Genomic DNA, 9533 nt, shown 5'->3' with positions numbered 1-9533 from the left:
TGTTGTTCACCAGTATTAACAGTCAAAAACCTTCATGGTGCCATTCAATTTACAGAATATATTTTCTATATTTGAGACAAAAGAGACACGATTGTTTACCTGTAGATGAACTCGAGGTGCTGTCAAAGAGATAAACAGGAGCGAAAAAACAGAGCCCTTCCGGACTGAAGCTGTGACATCTTGATGGTGATGTGCATTCCTCGTGCAACACCTAGCAAAATAATTGTTTGGACAGGCAACACAATGTTGGCAGCTTAGGTGCAGTAGTTTACAGTGATTGCCTCTAGACTGGATTCTCAAAGAAAATTCAACAAATATTTTCTACTGTTAAATTTCAAAATAACAATCAAAATCTCACCATTGATATCCGTCTCCCTGGAACCGTTTGTGTAATTTCATTTTTTTGCTGCATGAGTTGCATTTCATTGCTCTGCGCAGAATCTGTTTTTTCTGCATCCATCACACAAGTTTGCATCTATTTCGAAGGTTATCCTGTTCCCTTAATAATTTGAGAATTTTTCTTTGGATTAACGTCATGTTCCAAAACCTCTCCGTCCAAATTTCTGTTTTGGTTGTGTCCGGAACTCACTTTTTTCCCGCGTTTGAGTCAAAGGATGAGCTGTAGTCATGTGATGCAGCACAGAGCTGTATCACGTCATTTCAGGCACGGAGAGTAAAGAAGAAGTTTCCAAACTGCTGCTAAAAAGGGGCGAGTGAGGATTACGGCGGTGTTTTGACATTTTATAGCATTGTAAAGATTTACTTTTAGCTATATTCAGCTAAAATCTTAACTGTGCCTAAGTCAGCATAAGCAGCTGTAAGTGGCTAGCTTGGTCATTATGCCAGTGTGGTACCAGCCAACTAGCGGCACGGACTGATATACTTTAGCTAGCTACCTAATTTAGCTCATTTTTACCCAGATGTAAGAGTGTAAAAGTTACTGGTCTAGTCTAGTGTTTTCTTGGTTGGAGTTAAAATGGACTATCAATAGAGTTAGAAGACCAATTGAGCTAATATTATCGAGCTCCAGAACGCAGTGCTCCCGAGCTAGGAGAATTAGCGATAGGTACTTTAGCCAGCTAGCTAGGTCATATTAACAGAAGAGATGGCTGGCTAAGTAAATTTAGCTGCTCAGAAAAACGGCCTATCAGAAGATCAATCAAAATGTAAAGTGTAACTTAAGTTCAAACTGCTGGTTTGCTTTAGTTGCTGCTAATGGAAGAGTTCATTGTTATCTTGTGATTTAATTCTCCCAGATGGACACTCGTGGGCGCAGGTCAAAGAAAGCTGAGGCAAAGTCATGTACTTCTAACGTGACTCCAAGCGAAAATTCTGTTCTGCCACCTCAGCAGTGTAAAGCAGGTAATGTTGGCTTTATAAATGACGTGTTAAAAACAATAAATCTCAATATTGTTTTTATGGAGTAGTACAATGTCTAGTTCTGTATGTTTGTAGTATTCAGTGTTTTTTAATCCTGCCTGGTGATCCACAGCACTGCACAGTTTCAGCTAACTTACTCCTCAAAGGCACCTAATGCAACCCATGAATTAAACTTAACTAAGTTTAAGGTGAATTTGCATTAACTAAAAAGGTAACCTGGCTGAGGAATTTTGAATTCATTAAAATTAAATAGTAAGTTAACAGTAATCTGTATCTTACATTTTGTTAACTTCCATTTCAGTAAAATCAGATTTTAAATGCAGTCAGCTTGCTTACTTTTTTAAGCTAAAACATTGTTGTATTGCAGAGAGTAGTTGAAACTGTGCAGGACGGGGGCTCTTTTGGTCATTTGGGCTGTTTATACTTAAAATATACTTAATTAAAACTAAACCAAAGGAAATTTAAATGTCGATTTCATTTAGATTTCCTTTTTTGGTTCAAATGAAATGTAATCAGGCTGCACCAGTATTTTAGAGTGAGATTTCACCTAATCAGGGATTCTTTCTAAAGTGTCGCATGTGGTGGTTTAATTTGATCAGATCACAGCTCTCAGTAATTAAAGCATTAAGAGTATATGTCTCATAGAAAAATAAGAAGCTTAACGAAGATGCTTCTTGAGGCCCGAAAGGGAGAAAGTTAAAAGTCTTCAGGAAACAATAAAACATCTACAAGCAGACAAGGAATTCCTAAAGGATCAGCTTTCACAAATGACAGGTAGATGAAAGGGTTAGCTAAATACTGTACACTTGATCATATATATAAACTTTTAATTTGACCAAAATCAGTGTCTGTACTCATGATATGCATATAGCTGAATAAACTAACCACTTGGATGACTAAATGAATATATTTTCTGTTTTCTGTTTTATTGTAGTCTCATTTTCAAGCCTTTCAAGGTCCTCAAGCATTTCAGGATCATCTACAGGTGCTCCAAAAGGAAAAGGTAACTAGCTAACCCACTCCCTCTCCTTTTTGCCTACATGCTCTTGTGTAGGGTATGCTGTGCAAACATAACTTGGTTGACATTGATTAAAACTAAATTCTTTGCATAAAACTGTCCCATTGTGATAGTTACATTTAGGAGCACTGAGATTATTTAAAATTAGAGTTTTAAAGACCTCATTGGTCTGTTGCATACTGAAAAACATGTTTTCAGTAACTGTACATCACATTCATACTGATAATGAACACATTTGTGTGCTTGAAGCACAGTTGGTATCTGTAATATAACAGTTTGGAACTATACATGGTGATTCATACTCATAATTGTAAATTTGTGTTTCTGTGTTGCTGTTTGTTGAATCAGGTCAGCTTTGCTATATTTAGGAAGATTAACTTTTCCTTTCATTACTGTATTTAATGCACTGAAAAATCACATCAAAATGGCAGCAAACTTTGTTACTTTTTTTTCATAAATACACCTGCCTGAGCTAAAGATGTAAAAGCACTTTGATGAAAAATCACAACAAGTTACCATTGATGCACATTGCTGCACATCAGGGGTGAAGAGTTCTAACAAGAACTCATAAAATGCTTGTATGAATATTGTATGAAAATAATTCAAATGGGGTTATTTATATTAATTTCATGTAACTATAGATAATTAACTATGCAGTAATTACTTAATCTTATAAGATTATTAAAGTGATAGCATTATACCCAGTTGCGAATTGTTGCTTTATAAAACCTGGCAATCTGTAAAGGAACACACAAACAAAAAAATGTAGTAGATACAGGCTGCTAACAGCTCCCTGACACTGTCTGATGGGTTTTGATGTGTTAGATTGATGAGATAATGAACAGAGATGCTCATTAGGTTTGATTTTGATTTGGGGGGTTATGAGGAAACTGCAGCGCCTGTTCACAGCAAATGGCCCACGGTGTTTCTGCTCCTGCGTCAAGCTGCGGTGTTAGAGACCATCACGCAATTACAGGTAGAAATGATCAGCGTTTCAACATCCTCACATTAATATCTCTACATCTAATCCATATTTTTATTAAACTCTCTTGCCATTTGACCTCATCCCACATGAATGTTTCTGTGTGCGTTTAATTTGAGGTTGTTGAAACGTTGATGCTGATAATTGCTTCTAATCTAATCATTAGAAAGTGCAGTTTGGTGAAGATTGTGGTTGTAGTTTACTGTCATCCTTCATTTCACCACCAAACTGCAGCTGCACTGATGGATCTGTGGGCCGTTTGCTGTGAAGAGGAGCTACAGTGACCTCATAACCCCCCAAATCAAAATCAGACCTGATGAGCATCTCTGTCTATCTCATCAATCTAACACATCAGAACCCGTCAGACAGTTTCAGGGAGCTGTTTGTTACTTCTGCATAGGACAAATAACACGACCTGTATTGATTTTGTGCACAAATCAAAAACCAAACGATGTGCATTCAGTTAAAATATGTCCACGACTGAAAGAAAATGAGAGAACGGATTAGAAAATCGTGATCACGAATTTAAAATAACATACCCACGAAGTAAAGAAAGCATGCACACGATTTAAAGAAAACGAGGGAACGATTTAAGAAATCGTGACCACGAATAAAAGAAAATGTACGATAATATTATTAAATTATTAGTGTGTTCCATTCTGAAGGCAGCTGCCTAACTAGTCACTGCCTTCAAAAGCACCTCTCTCTTTGGGCAGCATTTTAACCGAAAAGGAACCTTAGCAGGCATCGCATTCGGGACCCATCTCTACAGACCCATCATACATCATAACTTCCACTGTGCTGTACACATTTTATCTGTTTACTCTCAGTCACTGGTTAGCTTACACTCACCTCCGACTGTAAAGGTGCATCACCTCAGTGTAAAAGGACAGCTGGCTCTTGTATCTGTAGCAGATGTTTTCCTTGCATTGACACTGTGGTGGAAATTTGTGTTTGAAGAACAGGCTGACTTTAAGGAGTCGTACCTGACATGATATACTCGACTCGGCGCCCCAGATAGATACAGATAATCATGACTATTAGTTTATAAATCATTTCAATTCATTCACTGTCTTAATTGACCTTGATGAACTTGCTTTATGTCTAACATAATTTTGTACAACATGCATCCAAAAAAAAAAAATGATCGCACACAATGTGTTACGCTGGCTAATATGCATTTTATTTTATGCATTCCCATCTGATTCATGAGCTCCTAGTCTGAAATTTAGCCTTCAACATTCACTTAACGCTGATGTGACTGTGATGAGCATCGCAATACAGGACAAGCAGAGCTGGCAAAGATACATATTTGTGGTATTTATTTTTAAAAACATTTCATTTCTGAAATTCTATTGTTCAGGGAGAATGTCAGTCTACTGTGCTGGTTCCACCATGTTTTCCCCCACCATACGCTCAGCAAGTGAGCTGCTTTCAGTCGTTCAGTAGAGTTTTCTCCCCATAACTGCTTCTCTTCCTCAGCTCCTCAGCCAGCACCTCTCCACTGCTGTAACATTAGTTTCTGAGGACAGAAGAAACGTCTGAGTACACAATCAAACCGATGAATTATTTACAAATAAAAGGTGCTACAAAACAGTAAACAGCTTTTTACTTTGGACTCTCTCGCGTTTTAAAGAGCTGACACATTTACAAAGTTAGCTAACTAACATTAGCTTCACCTAACGAGTTAGCTACAAACTGTCAGGTCGCGTTAGACAAGCGAACTCCCAAAATTTTACCAGAGGAACAATTTCTAGATATCTACAAATGCAAACATGTTAAATAATTTACACAAATACAACAATCAATCGAAACAGTAAAGACAGAAGTCATGAAATAACTTACATCTGTCGACTCCTCAGTCTTCAGAAACGGCCGCTTTGTTCGCCATGTTTATCAAACTAAAGCGATGGAACTCTCAGCTGGTGAGCAGGTGAACAGTATTATGGGATTGTTCGCCATGTTTATCAAACTAAAGCGATGGAACTCTCAGCTGGTGAGCAGGTGAACAGTATTATGGGATTGCCCTCGCTGAGAAGGATACATGTGATGCTGCCTTCAGATTTGGTCAAATGGGACAGCCTTTGCCTCAGGACCATGCAAATGCTGCCTTAGAATGCTGCCTACTTAGACAGCTGTATCCTGATTGGAACACACCATATTTTTCATTAAATTTCAACTTTCAGTCTGACTTAAAGTGAATTTGGAATAACATAATTAACCCAACTAGTAAATCCAGTGGTCTTGTCTTGCCAAGTTCTGTCTTCAGAATCATCAACCATTGATGACTCTGATGATGAGGAGATGAAGCCTTCTTCAAAAGGCAAGAAAGCAAGATCTACAAAGCAAGATGATCTGGGGCGCACTCGAAGTAATAACTGTTTGATTGATTATGATGTTATTTTGCAATGGTTCTTTGGTGTGTCTGTGTTCAGATATTAAATTTGTTTTGCATTACTTCTTTTCTACAGCAAAAACGGTTCGTGGAGTAATACTGCGTTACAAGCGTGCTCTAAGCCTTTAATCAAAGTGGGTCAATGAAGAGGGCTTTCCAAAAAGTGGGAGTGGACCGCAATACCATCTCCAGGACCTCACCAATTGCTGAGCTTGCCCTAGCAGCACCTGGTGTCTTTCAGGCTCTCCCCCCATGGAATTCTCAAGTAGAGAAATTGTCCACATTTGTGGACAGGTGCCAAGAGGACACAAATGGCGAAATCAAAGAAAAAATCATACAGATGAAAGCATGGGGAGAACTGTTACCTATGACTCACTGAGGTGTAGTTCAGCAGTAAAAATGTTGTTCAGTTCAGAAGAAATTTGTTCTTTTTGAGGGAGCAGATTTTCCAGATTCTCTTAAATTTTTGAAAGCTTGTTTTGTCAAGTTCATTTTCTTTAAAAAATATCAGACTTAAAGAAATGTTGTCCAATCAGTCTAATGCTCATTGGGCTATTGAATAAAGTGTTCGTATATCTAATTTTTTTTGTTTTCAGTTTTTATGTTTGTAGAGATTTTACATTTTGCATACAGTAAATGGCATTGAGATTGTTAAAGCTTCTTTTGTTTTGAATGACAGGTTTTGTTATATAAAGGAAAAGTCTGTAATGATTTGTTTAGAATTTAACATCAAAGAATCTGTTTTACTGGAAAACCAAAGTACGATTTATTTGAAAAAAATTAAGGAATATTGGGAATTCTTTCCATACATATACATCATTGCCTTTTTGATGTAAAAGTTTATTTTGTCAATAAACAAATCCTTGTTCAAGTACAAACTGGTGATTCTGGTATTCTGTTTTGACCTCCTTATTTGGGGAATCTCACTTTACTTAAAGTCTGTAAAGAGCGCTTATAGTGCTTTATAAGTTGGGATGTGCTTATGTTAACATGGATTACTTAATAAAGCTGACCAATATCATCACTTTACCTAAAGTCTGTAAGAAGAGTTTGTAAGTTTTTATTAGATGTTATGTGCGCTCACAAAATCATTTTCATTTTGAGGATAATGAGGAACATTAGAGAATACATAGGTTAGAGTGGAGGGATGCTTTTATCACTATGGATCTTTATAAAGCATTGTGTCAATCAACAGAACATTTGTTATTAAGCTTTATGATACTCTTCTCACAACAATGTTAAGAACAGGAAAAATATGTGTTATAATGCTTTATGTTACTTTGTGCTATGAAGCCTTATACTGTGGTGTTATAACATTTTATGTGTGTTATTATGAATGTTTATGCACAGTTATAAAGGCTTATGTTGAGCAATGTAAAGCATTATGAATGCTTTATGAATGCATTTATGAGGCATTGTGGATACCTGATTCATAGAAAGTGTTACCCAAAGTATTTATATGAGACAGTCACATGTTGTATGGCTTTTTTGTAGAGACCTTAGACTATGCAGATCATTTGAGATGCAAATCCTAGCAGAATTTTAAAATTTGTAGGAATTCGATCATTTTTGTACCAAAAATAAATTTACCACCTTCTAAAAGTTTTGTATTTTTGCACATAAACAGACTATGAAAAAAGAGAGCATTACTAAGTAAATGTGTAATATAGGAACCACTTTTCCTCTGCTGCAATACTGAGTGTTTCCCCACAATCACACACACATCATGTGTTCAGCTCTAGATTAAACCACACTCAGGTTCCACCACTGACACATGAACAGTAGGACTAGAATGAGCTCCAGCTCTACCAAACTACTCCTCTCATAGAAGTGGAGCTGAAATGTTGTGTGCATTATTGCTTTGTGCTTATTTACAGATGTGTGTGTTGAGTTGTGTGTTAGTGTGGTGTGTTTCCTCTCCTCCACAGAGTGTGTGATTGTGCTGTATCACATCCTCCCCCTCAGCACCTGCAGTAGGTCTCAGCTGCAGCAGTGCAGCCTCTGTGTCTCTGACTCAGGGAGGTTTTTGTACGACTGAATATCACTGTGTGAACAGGACTGTACTACTGATCCAAGGATAACTCTGACAGTAATAATCTCCTGCATCTTCAGTCTGGACTCCACTGATGGTCAGAGTGAAGTCAGATCCAGATCCACTGCCACTGAAACAAGCAGGAGTTCCTGACTGTAAGCTAGTAGCATAGTAGATCAGGAGTTTAGGAGCTTCTCCAGGTTTCTGCAGGTACCAGGCTAGATTGCACAGAAAAATGCAGTGTATTATGTTACATACATGCTGAGACTATTTAGAGTGTAAATTATTAAATAATCCAGGTAATTCCGGCACACTGGGAATTCTCCCGCTGCTCCTGAACATCCACTCTGAAATTGTACAGCAGTGTTATTAAATGTCTGTGACAGTACAGACCATAAGAGATCTGAGTTGAATTGAAGAGTGACTGTCTCCAGTTCTGAGAGTGAAATGTGTGTTTGAGTAAAGCAGCAGGACTTTAACCAGGATGGAGTAGATGGACACTGACTGGAGCAGACAGGGACACAGTGGCTCCATCAATATATGATCATATATATGTTTCCCACAAGACTGATACAAAACATTGGTAACACTTTCTATGAATGTCGCATTTGTAAGCATCTATAAACACATTTATAACATGTTATAATGTATTCATAAGGCATTATAAACGTTGTTATGAATATTTATAAAAAAGAATTACACTGAATTACACTTTATAGCCATGTTTATTATACATTATGAATTGTTAATATAATGCATTATGAATAGTGTTAATAACATGTTATAATGTCAGTGCCAAAGAAGTCAGTCCCAGCTTGGAGAGCATAAAGTAAAAACAAATACCAAGCTAACGGTGGTGTACATTACCTTTCCCACATTGGGTAAAACACTGATGGCAGTCCTAGGTAAAATGCACTTTACTGTGTATGTTTTAGTGTTTCAGTAAATCCTTCAGTAAATACTTCAACTTGAAGCCTCACTCTTAACACTGGAGGAGGCTTTAGTACAGTACGGTTCACTTTACTTAGAGCGGACAAATATGACTTATGAGCTCTTATACTTTGTTATGATCAATACTTATAATGTATTATATTACCAATTCATAATGCATAATAAACATGGCTATAACGTATAATGCATTTTTATTAATATTTATAGCTATGTTTATAATGTCTTATGAATGCATTATAACATGTTATGATTGTGTTTATAGATGCTTACAAAGGTGACATTCATAGAAAGTGTTACCAAAACATCTGCAGCATGTTTAGAGGAGATGTTGATATAAAGTGTTGATGGAAATCAGAGATGTGAGAAAATCTAAAGCACTGTTGGTTCTGCAGTAGTGAGTGTTTCCCCACATCCCACACACACATCATGTGTTCAGCTCTAGATTCCACCACACTCAGGTTCACACCACCAGGGATGTAGTGGGGAAAAGGAGCATGCTCCAACAATCTGCAAAACAAAAGTGTTTCAATATTTGAATGAGAATATTTTTGTGAAAGAAGACTTTCTATTCAGAGGTTTCTGTCCCAAACCCTAAGCCCTAAATGTACACTTGTAAACAAACTGAAATTGTTCTGGGTCAACATTATTTTTAAGGAAATCTTTTTTGTTTCTTTTAAAGTGATGTTGAGAGTTTACATTTATCATAAGTTTAAATTTTAAAATAAACTTTTCACTACTGAAACAGAGTTTTAGTCAGTAGCTGGAGCCTTATTTT

The sequence above is a fragment of the Colossoma macropomum genome, unplaced genomic scaffold (assembly GCF_904425465.1).
Source record: "Colossoma macropomum unplaced genomic scaffold, Colossoma_macropomum, whole genome shotgun sequence".
NCBI lineage: Eukaryota > Metazoa > Chordata > Actinopteri > Characiformes > Serrasalmidae > Colossoma > Colossoma macropomum.
Note: the sequence above shows the minus strand (reverse complement) of the source record.